The following is a 25159-nucleotide window of genomic DNA, read 5'->3' as shown; positions in this document are numbered from 1 at the left end:
ACCCTCCAAAAAACCCCCAGACAACAACTCATTTCCTTTCAACTTATTTCCGTGCTTATCTCCAGTTAAGGTTCAAGCACCCTGCCGTGGGTACACACCTCAGCAACCTGGGTTGTCTGTCCAGGACAGTGGGTTAGTTGTTAGTTAGTTAGTTGTTAGTGAGAGAGAAGACGATGTAGTGACCTTACACCTAATTGACTAATACGCTCCGGACAAATAAGCACTTAATTAAACTATGTTAAATGTATTCATTGAAGGTCTTGGAATTGTCGTGAATCGATTCATTTCATTTCAACTTATTTCGTTCTTATATCGAATTAAGGTTCAAGCACGCTGTCCTGGGGACATACCTCAGCTATCTGGGCTTTCTGTCTATGACAGTGGGTTAGTTGTTAGTTGGTTAGTGGTTAGTGAGAAAGACGAGGGTGTTGTGGCATTACACCTACCCAGTGGCAAATCCAGAAAATCCATTTAGGTGTGTGTGTGTGTGTGTGTGTGTGTGTGTGGGGGGGAGTAATGACATGAGGTGGAATGCCAAGGGAACTTTGGGGGAGTTTTGGAGGGGATCATAAAAAAATGAATATTAAAGGGACACACCCTAGTTACGTTTATTTGTTAACCATTACAGCGTTGTTTTTCGCTATTAAACCCCATTTTTCACAAATAAAATTACACTTTACTTACATTTTATTATTTAGAATACACATTTCCATTCACCTGAAGTGCTTTTTGGTAATCCTGATGTTTGTAAAACCACGACATGCATTTTTTGCATTTCTTCACAAGACGTGTTGTCGAGAAAAAACCGTTAAGCAAGCGAGGTCCAATCTATTTTTAGAGGGGATATTTCCATTTCAATGTCACAGACGTTGGTATATCACGTGACCGTTATCATTTTGGTTCGGTTTGTTTTCTCGTGCACGGTTCGCGTAGTCAACATCCGATTTGTTGTTGTTCATTTGTGAGATTTTTCTTCACAGTTCGTGAAAATTTTTAGTAACAATAAAGTTCAGACAAGTAAGTTTCTCAATACAAAACGTTACAAACCCTTAAAACCAATAATTTTACTAAGTCTTACGATATCTGGAGAGGGGATACAACCAGGACAGAACAGTTGGAACATGTCCAGGAGAGGTGAAACGAACGCACCCCAAGTCTGTGAAATTTGTCGTGACGTAGGCATTGTTGTGCTTCGAGCGACATCTACCGGTGACATCAGAATACTAACTTTCAAAATTATTTCAAGCAATTGGGACATGGGGATTGCCATGGTATTTATCGATATAAAACCTGCTTTTTCACTCCATTTGATAAAAACGTGATCTAAGTGCGTTACAGGTTTGTAGATTAACCAAATTATAATTTATTTTCGCTGGATGGAACTAGGGTGTGCGGCTTTAATATGTCATAAAATTATAACTATCGCAATATTTAGGGGGGGGGGGGCGCCCCCCTAGATCCGCCTCTGCTCTCCATTCAGCCCTTAAGAAGTCGCTCTGGGTTGGAGTCGGTACCAGGCTGCGAACCATGTACCTACCAGCCTGTAGTCCGATGGCTTAACCACTGCGCCACCGAGGCCGGTAACACCACGACAACAACCACCGAAAACAAAAACAACCGAAAAGAAAAATATTTACTACAGCAAATCGGAATTTTATAAATTAAACATATTAAAAGTGAAATAAATAAAAACAAAAATATAAGTCTACATAAAAATAACAGAATCCCGCTATCGCCTATAATGGTATTCGTTAGAGTTTGAGAAAAGATAAGACTGAAAGCAAAAGTCCTTCCAATTGGGTTCGAGTTTTTACCTATTCTATTAATAGAAAGCAGCATTGTGACGGTACATGCTCTTAATTTCTTTTCGCCTGTGACGATATTAATTGTTTTAGAGGACCGTGTGCATTTCCAAATGCACTTAGCCCAGATGGGCAATTTGTTACGTAATACCTTCGCGCGACCGTGCATTCCAATATGCACTTAGTCCAGCTGTGGAGGCCATGTGGCCAGTAGTTACGTAATAACTCCGCTAGTGCTGTTTATGACCAGGGGATTGCTCGCGGAAGGGCGACAGCCAGTCTGACGATCAGGGAAAGATATGCCGGCGTGGTGGCTGTGGAAAATCCACATGATATGTGAGGTACCGCCTTGTACCCCCAGGCGATATTCGCTGTCTCTGAGACTTTTGAATAAATAGCTAGGGTTTTAGAGATATCGGGGAGAAACATTGGAAGTATCCAGGGGCACGGACGTCGTCCACTGAACGATCTATATTAGTTCAGACGGGACTTTGGTAAATATATATTTTCTGCTCTGTGTATAACCTTGATGTGATTGATGTGACTTTAAATATTTTAATACTGTATTATACCAATATTATTTAGACGGTGCTGCCGGTCATCTGACGCAGTAATCTGTAGGCTCACTGTCCTAAATAATTATAAAAAGCTTAACCAGTCATCCTAGAGGACCTAGGTAAACTGTAGGTTATTGTGTTTATTGTGATAGGTACCAGTATTAAGTCGGTATTACAAGGTTACTGAATGAGTAGTAAGGGTTAATTAAAAATTAACCAGTTAGGAATAGAGTTGTAATTCCTTTATTAATTAAGTTCCCCTGGAAGCGTTTCTCAATTATCACACGTTATTGAACGAGTAGTAAGGGTTAATTAAAAATTAACCAGTTAGGAATAGAGTTGTAATTCCTTTATTAAGTAAGTTCTCCTGGAAGCGTTTCTCAAATACCACACGTGTGGGTGTTGTGTCACGGTGAAGTGATTAGCATATTGTGTAAACTAGACACCTAGAGATTAACTAATTAAGTGATCAGTTCTGGGTTGTTATTATTTGTTGTTGCTAATTAACTACTGCGGCAGTACATTTGTCAGCGTAGGTTAATACAGATTCCAAAGTGTATTGTGTTTTTGTTGTGTTTTCTAGTGAACTAAACGTGCTATATTATATATACTTTATATAAGATCTTATCTCTGATCATACCTAGAGACGAGCCACAACGGGTATAACTGCCTGTTACAGAGAAATCCAATAGATATACAGTTAGGAGAGATATTTGGGACAATCGTGTTTCATTCAGTTACGGGTATTATAGGATCCCCGTGACAAGCATACATTTTCAAAACATTTTAAAACCCACATGTTGGTTAGTATATAAATGGGACTTTAAAATCAATTATTTTGAAAGCGTTTTTATTACACCGCGGTGACGGAGATACCCGTGAGAGATTTTTCATATCCCACAATGTGAGTTATGCTTTTTGAGATGTCATGACCTCCGATCACATGATCCACGGAACTACTTTAACTCATTCATAAACAACATGTCATTAAAACTTTACGTTCGTGGCTAGATGCAATTAATAAAAAAAAAAAAAAAAAAAAAAAATACATTTTACATATAAAACTTTGTTTTTCGTTATGAAACAAGAATAGTTTACATTATTAAATAAATAAACAAAAAATATTTGAAAAGAAATGTTTCACGTTTGCTGTCGCTTACGTGTCTTCGCAGCGTTAAAATGGCACACTCTAGCCACATCTGTGTAAACCACTACGTTAAAATCGATGGTCAGGAGAGGGGACGGGTAACTTCAATTGTACAGCCACTCGGAAGCTATACGATGTTTAACATTAGAACAGATACCGGACTCATGCGACAAGTTGCGAAATATCGGCTGACGAAAGTAGCGGAGACTGTCCTTTCTCATACCTCCCCCAATACCAACGTTGGCAACCTACCCGTAACTTATGCGTCTCGAGAAATGAACGATGAACTTTTTTGGGATGATTTGTTTTGCGAATCGTTTGAACCCACAGAAAGCCAGATAAGTACCCATTACGATCATTCAGAAATAAATACTTTTATTCAAGAAAACGAAAACCAAAATACCTTGAGAAAGACCACATATGACATTAAACGATTAGAGTCTTTCATGGCCACTAAAGGTGACACACGCGCAATCGAATCAATAAACGAAACCGAACTGTGTGACATTCTATGTTCGTTCTTCATACATTTACAAAAATCTGATGGATCAAAGTACGAGCCCTCCACAGTCAGAGGAATGTTGGGCAGTTTCGAACGATATTTAAAATCCCAAAATTATGGTATTTCACTGATTACAGGCACGGCATTCGCGAAGTTAAATACTGTTCTAAAAACGAAACAAAAAGTTCTAAAAGCTGAGGGAATGGGAAACTTACCTCACCGCGCACAGTCCCTCAATGACAATGATATTGAAAAATTATGGCAGTCAAGCCAGTTAGGTAGACACAATCCAGAATCAATAATAAACACACTTTGGTGGAATAACACAACACATTTTGGAATCCGAAGTGTGAAGCCACATCGCGACATGAAATGGGGCGATGTGACATTACAAACTGACGGTGATGGCACAGAATTCCTGATGTTTACTGAGAGGCAATCCAAGACCTGTCAGGGGGATAATCCTCAAACCATGCGTGATGTGCAACCGAAAGTTTGGGCAACTGGTGACGATCGCTGTCCAGTTGACCTCTACAAGCGTTACTCTAACCTGCGTCCATCCGGATTCACCAAACCTGAAACACCGTTCTATTTAGCAACAAACACAAAAGAAGCTTCAGAATTTTTTCCTTGGTTTAAACGCCAGCCTATTGGGGTAAACAAGTTATCTTCAATCATGAGGCGAATGTCAAAAAATGCCGAACTCGCTCCCAACAAGAATTACACAAACCATTCTGCACGAAAATACTTAGTTCAAAAACTTTCTGAGAAAAATATCCCTCCAACACACATAATGCAAATTTCTGGCCATAAAAATATACAAAGCATCAACAACTACAGCCACATTTCCACAACACAGCACCGTGAAATTAGTCATATTCTCAGTAACACGGTATCGGACCACCAGTCACGTGCTTTGGAAATGCACTCGACAGACACAACTTCAACGAAAACGATTGATTCTTGTACTACATCTTCTACAAATTTTCATGGCAAATTGTTTTCAATTTTTTCTGCTCCAATATATGGTGGAACCATAAATATTAACTTTTGTAAACACAATAACGATGAAACTGAATCCCCTGACAGCAAGCCCAAACGTCGAAATTACACGTGACACTGAGACCGACGCGCTTTGAAGTTTGAAAGTTTAAACGTTTTGCAGAAAACTCATTGATGGACTTTGAATAGTGATTGTTATATTATAGTTTATTAAACTAATATTCTGTTTACTACTAGTGTGTGTTATTTGTTCTAATTATTTTTATTTTTGGGATGGAGGGACTCTATGACATTGCGAAAGAGTGCATAGGCAAAGAAGGGTTATGCGCTCTGAATCACTCCGCTGTTTTGTTTACGTTCAGTGTCCTGTTTAGTGAGAGACAAAACATATATTTGGCGACTCAAATTAATAATGTAGCGCGTTGTAATAAATAGAATACTATACTCGTCCCCGTGAGAGACCGTTTATATTACAACTCGTGTGTTGTCGATCGTACATCACTCGCTTCCGCTCGTGATGTATGATCGAAAAACACACTCGTTTTAATATAAACGGTCTCTCACGGGGACTCGTTTAGTATTCTCTATGCATCTCCTTTGACACTAAAGTTCAGAAGAAATCGAAGAAAAGTTACAAGGTATGCACTGAATTGCAGTAGTATCACCATAGACACATAACGTTTTAAGCATGAAAAGTTGTTTCAGTGTGTTTGTATGTATGTTTGTGTGTGTGTGTTTGTTTATGTGTGTGTGTACGTATGCATGTGTGTGTGTGTATATATATTACTGCTAAATAATGGATTACACTGAAATATGAAAATAAAATAAAATAAGCAAAAGTAATTAAACATATAACATTATAAGTAATACAAACGATTACTAACAGATAAAAAACAAAGTCTCTTAGTCTAAACACAGTAACTTTAGTTGATTTGAACGCAAAAAGAAAATGGGTTACCTGGATTTATTTCTGCGTAACCGATAAATTGGTCAGGCAAATTCTCCATTCTCAGAGGCTTAGAATGGGTTAATTTGAATAAATTTATTAAACAATAGGGGATATGGAAATAATTATTAAATTTGAGTGAGCGCCGCGAATACTTTTATTTTCCACTTTAATTTTCACACAGATAAAATACCTAAACACTTCTTTTCTGTTTAGAGTTACAAAATTGTCCATAATCCAACAGACGTGATCGAAATAACCACAAAATAACCATAGGGTATTCCTTGAGAAAACATTCTCGACGATAAAAGTAAACCACCTATGTGTCATGGTCGGCTAAAATAAGAGGTCACACCTCGAATCGGAAATGTGTACCTGCAAGCGACTGCGACCTGTGACCTATGTTTAATCGATGTCGCAAGGAGGTGAAATCCCGAATCGTTGTATAATTTTCTGACCGCAGAGGAATCTATGTCCGGGTTGTGATTTTTTAAATTGGTTATTAGTAATATCAGTGCGGGGGCATCCCCTTCCGATGGATATTTTTGGTTTCTTTAGCTCATGCATGCAATCCATTTATATTTGGAGATCCCCCAGAAATATATAAAAGAAAAGAAAATCCAAAAATCAAACAGATCTCTTTAAAAGTCTGAACAGATCAAGCAACTATCGCACTAGTCTTAAGAAAACTAAAAGCTAATTGGATATAGGCTCGTCAATTACTATAAAAGTAAGTAAGTAAAAAAATGGAAGAAATCAAGATAATACTGATTAGTTGAGAACGCGGCATTATATTAATGTCGTTATTATACAGTGATAATATTAATGTATATAGGCAGAGACATCATTAATTAGTTATTGAATCACATACTTTCGTTATGATTACTTTGAAGCATACTTTTACCTGGTAATCTTTTATACATGATATCCAAAAAATAAATATGAACAAATTAAATGTATTATGAGAATTTGATTTCTTTTCAATTATATAACTACAGAACTAATATATACACGCGCACGCGCGCGCGCACACACACACACACACACGCATATATATATATATATATATATATATATATATATATATATATATATATATATATATATATCTTCGTATTTGTGTATGTGTCACGGGGATTCTATAATACCCGTAACTGAACAAAACACGATTGTCCAAATATCTCTCCTAACTGTATATCTATTAGATCTCTCTGTAACAGGCAGTTATACCCGCTGTGGCTCGTCTCTAGGTATGATCAGAGATAAGATCTTATATAAAGTATATATAATATAGCACGTTTAGTTCACTAGAAAACACAACAAAAACACAATACACTTTGGAATCTGTATTAACCTACGCTGACAAATGTACTGCCGCAGTAGTTAATTAATAACAACAATAATAACAACCCAGAACTGATCACTTAATTAGTTAATCTCTAGGTGTCTAGTTTACACAATATGCTAATCACTTCACCGTGACACAACACCCACACGTGTGATAATTGAGAAACGCTAACACACACACACACACGTGTGATAATGGAGAAGCGCTTCCAGGGGAACTTAATTAATAAAGGAATTACAACACTATTCCTAACTGGTTAATTTTTAATTAACCCTAACTACTCATTCAATAACCTTGTAATACAGAATTAATACTGGTACCTATCACAATAAAGACAATAACCTACAGTTTACCTAGGTCCTCTAGGATGACTGGCTAAGCTTTACATATATATATATATATATATCAGAACGGTGAGCCTACAGAATACTGCGTCAGATGACCGGCAGCACCGTCTAAATAATATTGGTATAATACAGTATTAAAATATTTAAAGTCACATCAATCACATCAAGGTTATACACAGAGCAGAAAATAATATATTTACCAAAGTCCAAACGGACTAACGTTCCCGGGAAGCCTTCCTTTCTGGTTCTCCTAGATATCTCTAAACCCTAGCTATTTATTCAAAACTCTCAGAGACAGCGAATATCGCCTGGGGGTACAAGGCGGTACCTCACGTATCATGTGAATTTTCCACAACCACCACGCCGGATTCTTGCTTAGCATCCCGTGCTGCGAACAACACGAAAGGAATTGACTGGTCCCAGTCAGTACCATTGTCGAAACAATGGCAGCGGAGCATACTTTTCATGCTCTGGTGGAAACGTTCTATGGCGCCCTGGCTCTCAGGGTGGAATGCAGCAGAACGAATCTGTCGTATATCTAACATAGACAGTACTTGCTGGATTAACTTGCTCATAAAGTTCGTACCCCGGTCGCTTTGAATTTCACCTGGTAAACCCGTGTACGTGAAGTACTTAAGCAGCGCACTAGCTACAACAAACGCAGTAACTTTCCTTAAGGGAATCGCCTCTGGAAAACGCGTAGTTAAGCACATAATTGTTAACAAGAATTGGTTGCCTGAACGCGTTTTCGGTAATGGCCCCACGACATCTATCAACACTTTTGAAAAAGTTTCCCCAACTATGGGAACCTTCTGCAGGGGATAGGGAGGAATTAGCTGATTTGGTTTGCCCACAACCTGACACCCATGACATGCCATACAATGCTTACTGACATCTGCAAACATTCCCTTCCAATAAAACTCTGAGGCAAGTCTACTATGAGTTTTATTCCACCCTAAGTGGCCAGCAAACACGTCCTCATGTGCTAACAATAACAATGACTGGCGGTACTTAGAGGGCACCACAATTCTACATCTTGTCACACATTCCTCACTATCAGGCACAATCTTTTCCACACTCTTATTCATTAACACTCCCATGTCCATATAATGCCCTGACATCTGATCCTTCATCTCACCCTCAGTTAATAATGTAGTGCGAGCTGCCAACAAACTTGGATCAGCCCCTGCTCTAGGATTAACTCTTGTCTATTACAAGGTAAGTCCCCCCTATCAAACAGAACTGGTTCATTTACCCTCTGCGGGAGGTCAACAGGTTCCACCACATTTAATTCCTCAGTTGACTTATCTACCATTTTACTGATAACCTCATCCACTTCAATTTCATGGCTCACACACGTATCAGACAAATCACAAATATCCTCTGGGTCTCGTGCTAACCTACTGGCTATAGCCCTAGTCACTCTCTTCTATTGGTAAAGGGCTGTCTTTAATTAACAATTGGTCACATTTCGGCTGACAACACTGACTAGTCAAATCATTACCCAACAAAACTCCTATGTTTTCAACAGGCAAGTCCTTTACAACACCCGTAATGACTGTTCCCGTCACAAACTTCGAACACAAGAAAACCTTATGTAACCTGACAACCATATTTTCTCCAGTAACCGAGGTTAAAGCCAAACTACGTCCTGTATCTGAATTTTCAATACCAGCTAAACACGCTTGCGTGATCAAACTCTGACTACACCCGGTATCTCTATAGATTGATATAGCCTTAGGACTCAATTCTTGTTTCACATCACAAACCATACCAGTGGACACATACGGGTTTACTTTCTCTGCCATGGGACTAACCATTAACTCTCTCGATAACGGAGCTGTCCTCACTAAAACGACCACGTGCGCATTATCGCGTTTCCTTTTAAAACAGTCCCCGACAAGATGGTTATCCTTTTTACAGTAACTGCAATGTGGACGAAAAGTTCGTGCATTGGCTGATAATGCAGGTTTATCCTTACTTTGCCCACCAGGTGCATTCCTTGCCTGACTAGCTGACCAACTAGATGACTCTCCCCGATAGTTACTTTCCCGGGAAAAACCTGGCTGAAATTTCTTCTTATCACCCTGTTGTATAGAGCTACCTTGTACTGCCTGAGCCTTGCGTATTAACACGTAGTCATCTGCCACTATGCCTGCCTCCTCTATCTTTTTGACATCACGATCCTCTAAATGAATACGTAAGCTAACTGGTAATCCATTTTTACTGTCCTGTAAGATCAACAACTCCCGTAACTCGGTATATGACTCTACCTGATGAGACACCACCCATTTATCAAACATCCCTGCCTTCTTAGCCACAAACTCACTATAAGACTGACCCTGCGTTTTTCTCAACTCGCTATACCGTAAACGATAATCCTCAGGTCGTAATTCATACGCCCTCAACACTGCCGCCTTAACTAGGTCGTACTGACTTGCTCGCTCATCACTCATTGAATTATAAGCTACACTAGCCTTCCCCTTAAACTTAGACACGGTTAACAATGTCCACGTAGACTGCGGCCAATTTAGCTGCTTAGCGGCCCGTTCAAAAAGTTGGAAGAACATATCTATCTCCTGGTCATCAAATACAGGCACTGATCTATAAGCCTCCGACATGTTAAATCCATTTCCGGCTTCTCGTCTGACTTCATCAGTATTCAACTTTAACTCATGTTCCACCTTTCATTTTGCTAACTGGAATTCTCTATCTTCTCTATCCCTCTCTTCTCTCTCTCTCTCTCTCTCTCTCTCTCTCTCTCTCTCTCTCTCTCTCTCTCTCTCTCTCTCTCTCTCTCTCTCTCTCTCTCTCTCTCTTCTCTATCTCTATCTTCTTTCTCTCTATCCCTCTCTTCTCTCTCTCTCTCTCTCTCTCTCTCTCTCTCTCTCTCTCTCTCGTCTTTCTCTATCTCTCTCTCTATCTTCTCTATCTCTATCTTCTTTCTCTCTATCCCTCTCTTCTCTTTCTCTCTCTCTCTCTCTCTATCTAATGCACGATCTTCTCTTTCGTACTCAAGCTTTTTAAAAGCTAATTGTTGTTCCACACTTAACTCATTTATCTCTATCTCTGGAATAATCTCACTGTCTTCCATAACAGGCCTATCACCAACAACTTCCTGGATAATAATTGTCTTTATATCACCTAAGGTTTTAACTGATGTTAAATCAATTTCTCGCTCACCCGCGATTTCAACTAATTCGGCCTTACGTGCTCGCTTAATCTCCACTACACTGAGCGTAGGCCTATCCAGGAAATTCTTATCCATGTTTAGATATGACGCACTTATTATTAATTAATTTTCTAGTAAACAACGTTGCTACTTCTAGTTATTTGTAAAAATAATTTATAAAGCCCCAATTTACAAACAATACTTTTTTTTTAAATATGCGTGTCCCGTTTCAGATCCGGGACGAGCACCCCAATTTTCTACTCCTGTCACGGGGATTCTATAATACCCGTAACTGAATAAAACACGATTGTCCAAATATCTCTCCTAACTGTATATCTATTAGATCTCTCTGTAACAGGCAGTTATACCCGCTGTGGCTCGTCTCTAGGTATGATCAGAGATAAGATCTTATATAAAGTATATATAATATAGCACGTTTAGTTCACTAGAAAACACAACAAAAACACAATACACTTTATTAACCTACGCTGATAAATGTACTGCCGCAGTAGTTAATTAATAACAACAATAATAACAACCCAGAACTGATCACTTAATTAGTTAATCTCTAGGTGTCTAGTTTACACAATATGCTAATCACTTCACCGTGACACAACACCCACACGTGTGATAATTGAGAAACGCTAACACACACACACGTGTGATAATGGAGAAACGCTTCCAGGGGAACTTAATTAATAAAGGAATTACAATACTATTCCTAACTAGTTAATTTTTAATTAACCCTAACTACTCATTCAATAACCTTGTAATACAGAATTAATACTGGTACCTATCACAATAACGACAATAACCTACAGTTTACCTAGGTCCTCTAGGATGACTGGCTAAGCTATATATATATATATATATATATATATATATATATATATATATATATATATATATATATATATATATATATATATATATATATATATATATATATATATATATATATATCAGAACTGTGAGCCTACAGAATACTGCGTCAGATGACCGGCAGCACCGTCTAAATAATATTGGTATAATACAGTATTAAAATATTTAATGTCACATCAATCACATCAACGTTATACACAGAGTAGAAAATATTATATTTACCAAAGTCCAAACGGACTAACGTTCCCGGGAAGCCTTCCTTTTTGGTTCTCCCAGATATCTCTAAACCCTAGCTATTTATTCAAAACTCTCAGAGACAGCGAATATCGCCTGGGGGTACAAGGCGGTACCTCACGTATCATGTGGATTTTCCACAACCACCACGCCGGCATATTTTTCTCTGATCGTCAGACTTACTGACGCCTTGGTCGCCAAAATCACGGTTGTCGAAACCGCACTCGCAGAGGTATTACGTAACTACTCGCCACATGGCCTCCGCATCTGGCTGGGTGTGTATTAAGCACAGAGCACGACCACCGGGGTATTACGTAACAAGTTGCCCACCTGGGCTAAGTGCAATTGGAACTGCACACGGCCTTCTAAAACAATTAATATCGCCACAGGCGAAAAGAAATTAAGAGCATGTACCGTCACAGTATGTATGTATGTACATATATACATACACCGTACATTAATAATTAGTTATTAAGATAATTTTAGAATGAAAAATAAAGAGTAGAAATTGCTTTACATTTTATTGTTAGACTTCACGAAATATGTATTTAAACTGCTTAACATTTGCACTACAAATGTCATTTCAAACCTAATTAATTCCATAAAATAACATTAAAGTTGTTTTTCCTCCATTTCTTTTCAGATCCAAAATGACCACAATGAAACCAATATTTTTGCTGGTTACTCTTGCTTCAGTAATATGTTTAGCATATTCCTCCCCGCTCATCAGACGCTCCACACCGCGTTGGATTCGCCCATGCGGGAGTTTTGAAATCCAGATGCCGAATCCTCTACCACTACCTCCCCTCAACGAGACACTGGGAGAAATAGTGGCCCTCACTGAAAGCGGAGTGGACTATTCCAGACAACTTCGGGTGAAATACGTAAGTTCTAACGTTAGTATCCGACCATTTCTAAGCACGGGGTGTTGGTGTAAAGGTTTTCTTTCCGGCAACCATCGGATGGTGTTCGTAGGATTTCCAGTGTCGATACAAAAAAAAAGAAAGAACTCGGAAGTGTAAGTAAAGTAAAGTGTGTTTTGTTTAACGACAGCACTAGAGCACGTTGATTAATTAATTAATCATGGATTATTGGATGTCAAATATTTGGTAATTCAGGGCCGTACCCTGATCAAAATCCTAGGGGGTACTACTTTTTATAAACAAATGAAACACTACAAATTAAACCGTCAGATGTGTATGCTATTTTCTGCAGCTGCCCTCCCCCCATGCCCCTCGGACGGTACGGCCTTGTAATTCTGAAACATAGAAGGCCGAATGTACAAAGCCTGTTTATGTCTTACACGCGTGTAACTACATATATTTGCAATATTAAACACCTGTTTATGTCTTACACGCCTGTAACTACATATATTTGCAATATTAAACACCTGTTTGTGTCTTACACGCCTGTAACTACATGTATTTGCAATATTAAACACCTGTTTGTGTCTTACACGCGTGTAACTACAGGTATTTGCAATATTAAACACCTGTTTGTGTCTTACACGCGTGCAACTACAGATATTTGCAATATTAAACACCTGTTTATGTCTTACACGCGTGCAACTACAGATATTTGCAATATTAAACACCTGTTTATGTCTTACACGCCTGTAACTACATATATTTGCAATATTAAACACCTGTTTATGTCTTACACGCCTGTAACTACATATATTTGCAATATTAAACACCGGCGTTTAAGAAAAACAGATTTCGTAAATTCTGTTCATAGTCTTCAGAGGAAACCCGCTACATGTTTGTTTTTTCATTAGCAGCAAGGGATCTTTTATAAGCACTTTCCCCACAGAGAAGGCCAGTGGTTGGGATAGAAGAAACAAAAACAATAAAAGATTGGGTCCGCTGATGGGATTCAATCCTTTGACCCAAAGCACCTCATGCGAGCACTTACCTCGAGTCACCTCCAGTCCTATGCCTCCTTGTTAAAACTGTCTGCACACTAATTTAGAAACACCATTACTGGTAGCATTATAATTGTTATTAACGTGTGTATGATATGAGGGAGCAGAACTAATAATCGATCGTCGATCTCTAGGAAAGAAGGAATAAATGTCATATTTAACGATGCACTCAACACATTTTGTTGACGGTTTTAGGGCGTCAGTTGATCGATTTCTGAAAGCAAACTGATTAAAGAAAACCGATTTTCAACCGATTAAAAAAATAATTAAAAAATCCATTAGTGTACATGTATAGTATACTCGATTAGAAAAAAAGCAAATATGTATGAAATATGCACTTATTAGCGTATAATGTAGAAATGTTAAGATTTTTATCTGAGAAAAATATCTGATTAAATAGAAAGAAAAATGATCTCCCTTCTTAGGTATAAAACAATTCAAAATAAAAGTGCCTTGTTGTAGTGACTCTTACGAACACTTCCGATGATCTATGAGAAAACCACGGTGAAGGTTCAAGGTGATGGGATTAAAATATTTGTATCTGCCCTAAGTTCAACCAGCGAACGTTTTGCTAACTTTCGCGTACTATTTAATTGGTTCCCGACGTGGCCATTTGGTTTAACATGAAGCACATAAAGAAGTCAAGCGGACGTTAGCAACAAGCGGATGGCCTATGAAGTTTTTAAATTTAATTAATTAATTTTTTAATTTTAGGGTTCATTTGTTTTCGTTCTTACATCCATTTAAGGTTCAAACACGCTGTCCTAGGCGCACACCTCAGTTATCTGTGATGTCTCTCAAAGAATGGGGTTGAGGACTGTTTGATAATTTGTTTTTTAATGAGGTAGTTTTTGAAAGTTTCGCGCCCGCACCACGCCCTTGTAGCTTCCATACCGCGCACATGGTAAACGACCCTTACGGTTAGTTGATAGTGAGTTTGTTTTGTTTAACGACACCACTAGAACACATCGATTTATTAATCATCGGCTATTAGATGTCAAACATATGGTCATTTTGACGTGTACATGTAGTCTTAAAGAGGAAACCCGCTACATGTTTCCATTATTAGCAATGTATCTTTTATATGCACCATCCCACAGACAGGATAACACATACCACGGCCGTTAATATAATAGTCGTTGTGGCACTGGCATAAACAAGAAGTATGTTCCACCTACGGGGATCGATGCTAGACTGACTGCGCATCAGGCGAGCGCTTTACCACTGGGCTACATTAAACATACACACACACACACACTCGCACACACACACACACACACACATATATATATATATATATCTATATATATATATATATATATATATATATATATATATATATATATATATATATATATATATATATATATATATATATATATATATATATATATATATATATATATATATATATATATATGTATATATATATATATATATATATATATATATATATATATATATATATATATATATATATATATATATATATGTATATTCATATTCATATTCATTAGAATGTTGTCTTGGCATGTTTTGAACAAAATGTAATTCTTTAAGAGCAGAAACATTTAACACCATTTAAATCTTTATTTTTATTTTTTTTATTCTTTTTTTTGTAAAGTTTCGTTTGGACATAAGTATATGTATGCGTTATTTTCGAGGCTGGTCTAACGATCATGTGACTGTGATCCATAATACGATCCCAGCATACCAGGAAAATAACACGAACACCGGCGACGCATTCTTTGTTTGACTTTAAACGAACACTGGCGACGCTTTCTTTGTACGGCTTGTAATTTGTCACGGCATTAACGCGGCATACATTATATCGGAGCAAAATATCTGATATCTATACGGACCGATCCCTGCCCCCACCCCCCCCCCCCCCCCCCCCCCCCCCAAGCATGTCCTTTCATTTAGAATAGCAGTTAGTGTCTAACCGGGGAAGACCTCATATTACTGTTGTTATTAAAATGCTTGGTGATTAGAAATATATTCACGCATTTAGCTCAGTCGGTTAAGTTCTCGACTGAGGTGCTTGCGTCGCAGGTTCGAACCACCTCGTTGGATCCATTCAACTGATTTTTTTTTTTTTTAATCGTTTTTTATCGGTTTTTTATTCATATTTATAAAATAGACGTAACTGCATTATTTGACCTTTTTTTATTAACAGACAATTAGGTTTGTTGAACGACACCACTAGAGCACATTGATTTATTAATCATCGGCTATTGGATGTCAAACATTTGGTAATTTTGACATATTGTAGTTTTAGAGATGAAACCTGCTATATTTTGCCATTAGTAGCAAGGGGTCTTGTATATGCACAATCCCATAGATACGATAGCACACACGACGGCCTTTGATGCACCAGTACCGATGCCATATAACCGTAAATAAAATTCGTTAAATAAAACATTTCCTTCCTTCCATTACATATACAACCATAATGTAACGTGTCTTTAATAGCATTCTTTGATTTCTCTGTTGTAGCGATTACAGCGAGTTCTCAGCAATGACGTGGCATCTGTCTTGGACAACGTGCACCTGGATGGTTTCCCGCTGAAAAAATCATCCGATGAAGCAATCAACGACGCCGATTCTGATGTATGTATATTAGTATTGTTTTATCAACACATCCATCCGTCCGCCCGTCCGTCCATCCGTCCGTTATCAGTCCCTTTTTGTCTAGTATGTCAATTTGTAAACCCTTCTATTAGTCTGTCTGATCTTCTGCTTGCCTTTCTGTCCGTCTGTCTTACCTTCCGTCCATGTGTCTGTTTTTCTTTGTACGTCCATATGTTCGTCTGTCTGCCTATCTGTCTGTCTGGAATAATTTCAGACATTGTTTTTTTTTTAACTCGGTGTAATCAGTAATTCCATTCTTTCTACTTTGGTATTTATATTTCGATATTTCTTCCGTCGTGTATATTTCCGTATATATATATATATATATATATATATATATATATATTTCTATCAGTTTATTTCTATATTTTAGGTATATAAAATTATATTTCCTTTATATGGATTTTCGAGCAATGACTAATACGCTCCTGACATAAATTATGTTAAATGTATTCAGTGGGAATTCTGGAATTGTGGGCAAGTGAGTCAATGATCTCTTAAAAATTTGATTTTAATTTGAAAAAAAGACAAACAAAACAAAAACTAAAAAACCTAAAAAACACAAAACCCAACCCAAACAAACTCCAACAGGGATGTTTTTTTTTTAAAAAGGTATGGCCAGGTTTTGTTTTCTAATATTGGCCACTGCTAAAATATATATCTCCGGTTGCCAGTTTGCTTTCCCCCCAAGTCCACAATTAACTTATTCCAGAATTTTTGTGTACTTAAAATGTGCATTGACTTACATTTGTAATTTTATATCATTGCAGACGGACACGGCACTGAAAAAGGTTTATACGACTCTTTCGAAACTCGCCGTTTGGCTCGAACAGATGCATCTAGACGAAGTGACCCGTCACCAGTCTCAGTTCATCAACGAAGTCAGTCGGGTGGAGGAAAACGTCTACTCCATGCTGTGCAAAATCGACGTCTCCCTTCGCAATCTCAACTTAACCGTTGACCCTCACGTGACACGCTCGGTTATGCCCGACAAGTTCCGTAGAATGACGATAGCTCAGACCTACCAGCGCGATTACATCATCAACAAAGACACTTCGGAGTTTGTCGACTCGCTAGAAATTCAATATTCAGCGATGGAGGCACGATATATGCCTAGAGCATTACAGTAGTCTTTATGAATATAAGAACGAATAAAACCCCATAGAATCCCCGCGTAACCACATAATAAGCCAGTGGACTGGTCACAGCTTCGGCGTATTCATCGGATCGAACGCTCTTTCAGGCACTCGACCTCCTGAACGCGCGACAAATTTTACTGGATGGATATTTGTTTCATCCTGACATTTACAGACGTTATAAAATAGAACTCTGGTTGTGGTTACGCGGACGACTTAAAGTTTATATTTGTTTTTCACAAGTGGTTCTGTTGGATTATGTTAATCCAAATAATGTACATGGCTCCGCCATTTAATGTGTATATACTGTTACAATATAATATTTTGTTTATTAAATGTCGACATTATTATCTTCAGACTTTTCAGTTGAGGACATTATTTGATTCAGTCTTTACTGTCCATGTTCCATAATAGTTCAGCATTACATTAATGCAGAAATATTACGGAATAGGCCCCTGTGTGTTTTTCCATGTTTTAACAGACAAAACTATTAAAGGAACATTCCTGAGTTTACTGCATTGTAAGATGTTTCCGACTATTAAAATATTTTTACGATTAAACTTATATATTAAATATATTTTCTTGTTTAGAATATCAGTGTCTGTATATTCAACGTGTTTCCGGTCGTCGTAATATTTGTAAGAAGCAAAAACTGGATTATAATACAAATATTAGAATGATCAGAAACACATTTAATATACAGCCACTAATATTCTAAACAAGAAAATATATTTAATATGTAAGTTTAATCGTAGAAATATTTTATTAGTCGATAACATCTTAAAACATTGCAGCAAACTCAGGAATGTCCCTTTAAAAAAATAAATGGAAAAAAAAAGAGAAAAATTAAAGAAAAAGAAAAGAAAAAGAAAAGAGAAATAAGGGAAAAAAAGAAGAAATAGAAAAATATATATTACTTTCTATAATACGTATTTTATTTTTATATTTTATTGTGTACAGTATTATATTTGCATAATGTCATATTTATGTATGCGACACACCACTATAAATAATCAAATTATTTATTCTCGAAAGACCCAAGGTCATTAAACATGAACATTTGTATATATTTCAATGCTTAACTTATGATATTTTGTTTTCACTCCATTACTGAATCTCACATATCATTGCATTTGATCAACAATTTAAATTTTGTGTATTGTCTCAGTTTTAAATGTTTGTCACTTATCATGTACATCATTACGACATATTATGTTACTACTTAATGTTTGCTTTTAAAAATGCTCGTGTATATAGCCAATTCATGAAATCATGTATGTATGTTTATTTATTGCTGGATGACTGTACAATAACGTTTAAAACGTTATTTTTACGTTAGCGAACATTTGTCTTGGGTAGGAAATGTTAATTAGGACTATTCCAGAAATAATTCAAAAGTGTTTTAATAAAATAACTTGGCTTTAATATTTGCGTTAATAAACTACCAACGACCGAAACACATTAGTGAACCCATCCACCCTGTGTGATTACATCTGAAACAAATTTCCATAAATTGCCCTACAATATTCCTTAAATTGCCATAGCGTATTACCTTTAAGTATTTGTCTGGAATTTCCCTAAATAATGAGCAAATTGAGAATTAAAAATGATGTAAATGATATTTATTTATTTATTTATCGTTTTAAACAATCAAATATCAAAATGCTACATTACTCGCCATTTGTCAGACAGTGCATTTACATATTGTATACAATTTTGAAACTTATTTATTATTATTATTTTTTATGTTTTGGCTTTTTGATAAATATTTTAACACAATAAATTATTTTTATATGAATGCTATTTGTTTTGTTTTATTGTTCATTTAGACCAACGGGCATCTACAAAAACCTAAAACCTTGTTATCATTCAAATGTCTGTCTGTCTGTCTGTCTGTCTGTCTGTCTCTCTCTCTCTCTCTCTCTCTCTCTCTCTCTCTCTCTCTCTCTCTCTCTCTCTCTCTCTCTCTCTCTCTCTCTCTCTCTCTCTCTCTCTCTCTCTCTCTCTCTCTCTCTCTGTGTGTGTGATGATACGTGTGCGTGCGTGTGTGTTTGCGTGTACGTGTGTGTTTGTGTGGCCTACTGATTATTTGGTTGTGAAGGGTATTTCTTTACACGTTACTAACTAGTACATGTATATTTAAAATCAAATCCCCAGTAGTTACAAACAGTCCATTAAATTCGGCCACTGTACACTTGTTTCAGTAACTGGGTCTTTAAGGCCAAATGGGCTATTAATAAATAGATAAATAGCATGACTTGTCCTTAAATACATTTCATCAGTTGATGCAACTGACCGGATCTTTGAAGTGTTCGTGTAGAACATATTACTTTAATCTACGAACACATGAAGCTGCCAGGAGTTGGCCTCAGACCACAATTAATTTCGCTATATGTTTCTATATAGCCTTAGTGGCTATAACATTTTTATTAATATCAGCAGGCCCGTGAAGTTTTGTATGTATCTTTGCCTGCATGGGGGACACATAGCCTGAAAAGGACAACCCCTGTTGTCCAGCTCTTTCTCCCAGCATATTGGTTTAAACAGACACACCCGCTAAACCAGGCCGGAGTACACCCATTTTACACAAAAAGCACTACTTTTTCATGGGCCGGAATTACCACAAACAAGTCTTCAATGTCAACAAGTTACACATGTTTACAAACTACATGCTATCCCCTGTCACTTCAGTCAAACAGTTGCCACTTCATAGCTGTCTGCCATGAAATAATCACAGTCAAACAGCAGACTACTTGCGCGGTCAAATTTCCGGATTTTGGACAACCAAATGGGAAGATAACTGTAATCTGAGGCCTATCAGTCCATTTTTCCCCCTAAAAACTGGCCCACACTAATGCATTCCAATGATATACATATTAAAGCAATGCTCATTAAGTATCGGGATGTCACCTTTAACCTGAGAGTACATAGAAGCTGTGTTAAAACACCTACCACAGTGCCTTGCCATGGCCAATTTTAGCAATGGAAACTTGAGACACACCAACTTCAAAATGTAATAACTTTATCAAATTTTGGAATTTCTTCATACAATGAGCAGCTATTTTTTCTTCTACATATGTTCTATCTGCACACTGTTGTCTTGGAAAGATTTTGAAATATTTAAAGGAAAAAATCAATCATTAGATTTTACTTCATTTTTAATTAAATATTAAACTTAAATTTAAATTTTTGAAAAAAATTAAAATCTAAAACTGTAAAAGTTTGCATTTTAGATATGATAAGTGGAGGCTTATTAAAGATATGGTGACTGAATTCATGGTACATTATTAGAAATGCGTCAGAGGGATGGTGAAAGTCACAAAATTGGGACCATTTGCAACAAATTTTTACACACTAATTTCAGGGAAAATTAGACATGATAGGCCTCAGATTCAATTTTGACCTGCTGTATTTACTTAATCTACTTCATTTACTGCATTAGACATGTAGCCACTTTGTAAAAGGCAAAACAGTCCATATAAATGCATATTAATATGAATATGCCCTACAGATGTTACTTAGGTATACACCATAATATGTTTTTTGTTGATGACAACTTTGAAAATTAAGATTTTGTCACAAAATGCTGATATAAATCCTACCAAGAGGTACTTGCACAATATTTTTCAGTTTCCAGTGATAACTGTTAACAAGTGTAGTCATGTGCCAGTGTCTTGGATACCTCAGTGTAGTATTTCTTGATTGGCAGGATGTTTGTAGTAATGACCACTGAATATGAATTATGGATTATTCTGCCATATGTTTTACAAGCCAAATGTTAACTTTTTTGGCAGATTTTCTGCAATAAACTTGACAAGTGTACCAGCGTCTGATTACTGAACACAATAAATACATTCAGACAGCACAGAATATTAGCCTATTAGATTTTCTAAGGATAAAAGACCATTTTTTTTAAATTACTGAAGTGTGTAATTTACATAAATGTAGGTGAAATGTATTATTAGAGTACTTAATCTTGTTAAAAACTGTATACTATTTATTTAAAGTGTTTAATTACATTTAGTAGGGATATATTCATTATATTTAGATCTTCTGTCCAATTGCAATAATTGAGAAACTCATTAAAATTCAATATGTAAAAAAAAATACAAATCTCAATATTGACCAACAAAATCCAACTTTTGCTCTTTTTTACCAAATTATTAGCTCAAAACTGTTAAACAATATTGCAACAACATGTAGTAACATCAGAGGTAATTTTATGCTATTTTGGAGGATATTGAAATTTAAAAGTTGAAAACTTTAATTTTAATTTTTAATAAATTCAAAAAAAATGTTTTTTAATTTAATAAAATATTTAGAAAATAAATAAATGAGTTTTCATATTCCTTGTGGTATTCACAATCAGTCTGTTTAATTTCACCTCTCTTGTTATAATACTTTCATCAGAATCAAGCATTTAACCGGTGTAATGTGTGAACTATATCAGGCCTCAGACCACAATTAATTTCTCTATATGTTTCTATATAGCCTTAGTGGCTATAACATTTTTATTAATATCAGCAGGCCCGTGAAGTTTTGTATGTACCTTTGCCTGCATGGGGGACACATACTCTGAAAAGGACAACCCCTGTTGTCCAGCTCTTTCTCCCAGCATATTGGTTTAAACAGACACACCCTCTAAACCAGGCCGGAGTACACCCATTTTACACAAAAAGCACTACTTTTTCATGGGCCGGAATTACCACAAACAAGTCTTCAATGTCAACAAGTTACACATGTTTACAAACTACATGCTATCCCCTGTCACTTCAGTCAAACAGTTGCCACTTCATAGCTGTCTGCCATGAAATAATCACAGTCAAACAGCAGACTACTTGCGCGGTCAAATTTCCGGATTTTGGACAACCAAATGGGAAGATAACTGTAATCTGAGGCCAGTTTGTAGTTCCACTGTAGTAACTGGGTCTTTAAGGCCAAATGGGCTATTAATAAATAAATAAATAAATAGCATGGCTTGTCCTTAAATGCATTTCATCAGTTGATGCAACTGACCGGATCTTTGAAGTGTTCGTGTAGAACATATTACTTTAATCTACGAAAACAGGAAGCTGCCAGGATTTTGTAGTTCCACCTACGTGACCGCATCTCATTAGTCATTGACCACAAGTGCTTCTGACCAGTAGATTAAACGGAAGGCAAATAGATGATTATTCAGCGAGGCGCCTAGTGATGGTGATAACACTGCTCAAGGTCCAACAGGCCATAGTAAACACGTAGTTTTGTGTTTGGGAGGACGGACTATAGTTCAGACCGGCCTCGGTGGCGTCGTGGTTAGGCCATAGGTCTACAGGCTGGTAGGTGCTGGGTTCGGTTCCCAGTCGAGGCATGGGATTTTTAATCCAGATACCGACTCCACACCCTGAGTGAGTGCTCCGCAAGTCTCAATGGGTAGGTGTAAACCAATTGCACCGACCAGTGATCCATAACTGGTTCAACAAAGGCCATGGTTTGTGCTATCCTGCCTGTGGGAAGCACAAATAAAAGATCCCTTGCTGCCTGTCGTAAAAGAGTAGCCTATGTGGCGACAGCGGGTTTCCTCTTAAAAACAGTGTCAGAATGACCATATGTTTGACGTCCAATAGCGATGATAAGATAAAAAATCAATGTGCTCTAGTAGCGTCGTTAAATAAAACAAACTTTACTTTTTTAATATAGTTCAGTGGTATATATATAACGCTCGTCTGAGATGCGATGGGTCGTGTAACTGTTTGTGGACTGTTTCCTCTGAGATTACTGGTATATATCAGATTACCAAATATTTAACATCGAATAGCCGATGATGAATAAATCAATGAGCTCTAGTGGCATCGTTAAAATAAAACAATCTTTATAATTTTATCTGTCCCTCTTTATACAAAAATACACTTTCATTGTGTATCATACACATACTATTCAGTCTGTGATCTTTGATCAGAAATAAAATTCACTATCATGTATTTGAGCAAAGGAGTGTCAAGTTTACGATGTACCGGCAAGTGCGTGTATGGGCAGACATGAATTTCGACTAATAGGTAACTGAGCGATGTTTTTAACTCCTCACAACCTTTCTAATTAACTGCCATTTGATACAAAAGGCGGTAACCACCACATCGTTTTCAGGGGTGGTCACAGGAAGGGGTGGATACAGGATTTGTGTTAAATTATATTTTTTGTTGGTGTGTGTGTGGGATGTGTGAGGTGGAGGTGTATAGGGAAAATGGAACATGGACCAACTTGTGAAAAGAGCAACCAATCAAATTTTTAAAAAACCCAGCAACACTGAACAAAACAAAACACACACACACACACACACACACACATACACACACACACACACACACACACACACACACACACGCCAAATACCCTCCCCTCCCAAAAAATAAATAATAATACAAAATAAAAAACCCAGGTAAAAATATATTTATGGGGAAACCTTACCCCCCTCCACCCCACCGCCAATAGATCCAACTGTGATTTTATCACAAAAGCTGCTCCTACCGACTAGCATATTTAGACAGTATAACACATATCATGGCGTACTGAGAGAGATAGAAATATATATAAATACACACACACACACACACACACACACGCACGCCAAATACCTTCCCCTCCCAAAAAATAAATAATAATAATAAAAAAAAACCCAGGTAAAAATATATTTATGGGGAACCCTTACCCTACTCCACCCCACCGCCAATAGATCCACCTGTGATTTTATCACAAAAGCTGCTTCTACCGACTAGCATATTCAGACAGGATAATACATATCATGGAGTACTGAGAGAGATAGAAATATATATAAACACACACACACACACACACACACACACACACACACACAGACACACACACACACACACACACACACACACACACACTCACGCGCGCGCGCGCCAAATACCCTCCCCTCCCCTCCCAAAAAATAAATAATAATAAAAATAAAAAACCCAGGTAAAAATATATTTATGGGGAAACCTTACCCCCCTCCACCCCACCGCCAACAGATCCAACTGTGATTTTATCACAAAAGCTGCTTCTACCGACTAGCATATTCAGACAGGATAACACATATCATGGCGTACTGAGAGAGATAGAAATATATAAACACACACACACACACACACACACACACGGACGACAGACAGACACACACACACACACACACACACACACATACACACACTATTACACATTATTACATTATACTTAAACGTACACTTCAAAGTAGGAAGACAAAAACAGAAATGATGAAGTAGAAGAATAATAAAAAGAAGATATTAAAATTGATGACCAGCTTGAATCGATATTTCCCACGGTGTTTCCCCTTTTGTATGGCTTTGAAAAGAAGGAAATAAGCATATTGTTACTTGGGAATTTAGAAATAAAGGCTGTGTCGAAAGTCAAACCCCTTATTCAACCTTTTTGCTGTCAGTTTTGTTATAGAAAAAGCATATATCCTTGTCGCAAACCAAGCGGGACGTGTTAACACGGCTACGGAATGTATGGTCCCATTGTATTAC

This window comes from Gigantopelta aegis, chromosome 10 (assembly GCF_016097555.1).
Source record: "Gigantopelta aegis isolate Gae_Host chromosome 10, Gae_host_genome, whole genome shotgun sequence".
In the NCBI taxonomy this organism is placed as follows: Eukaryota; Metazoa; Mollusca; class Gastropoda; order Neomphalida; family Peltospiridae; genus Gigantopelta; species Gigantopelta aegis.
Note: the sequence above shows the minus strand (reverse complement) of the source record.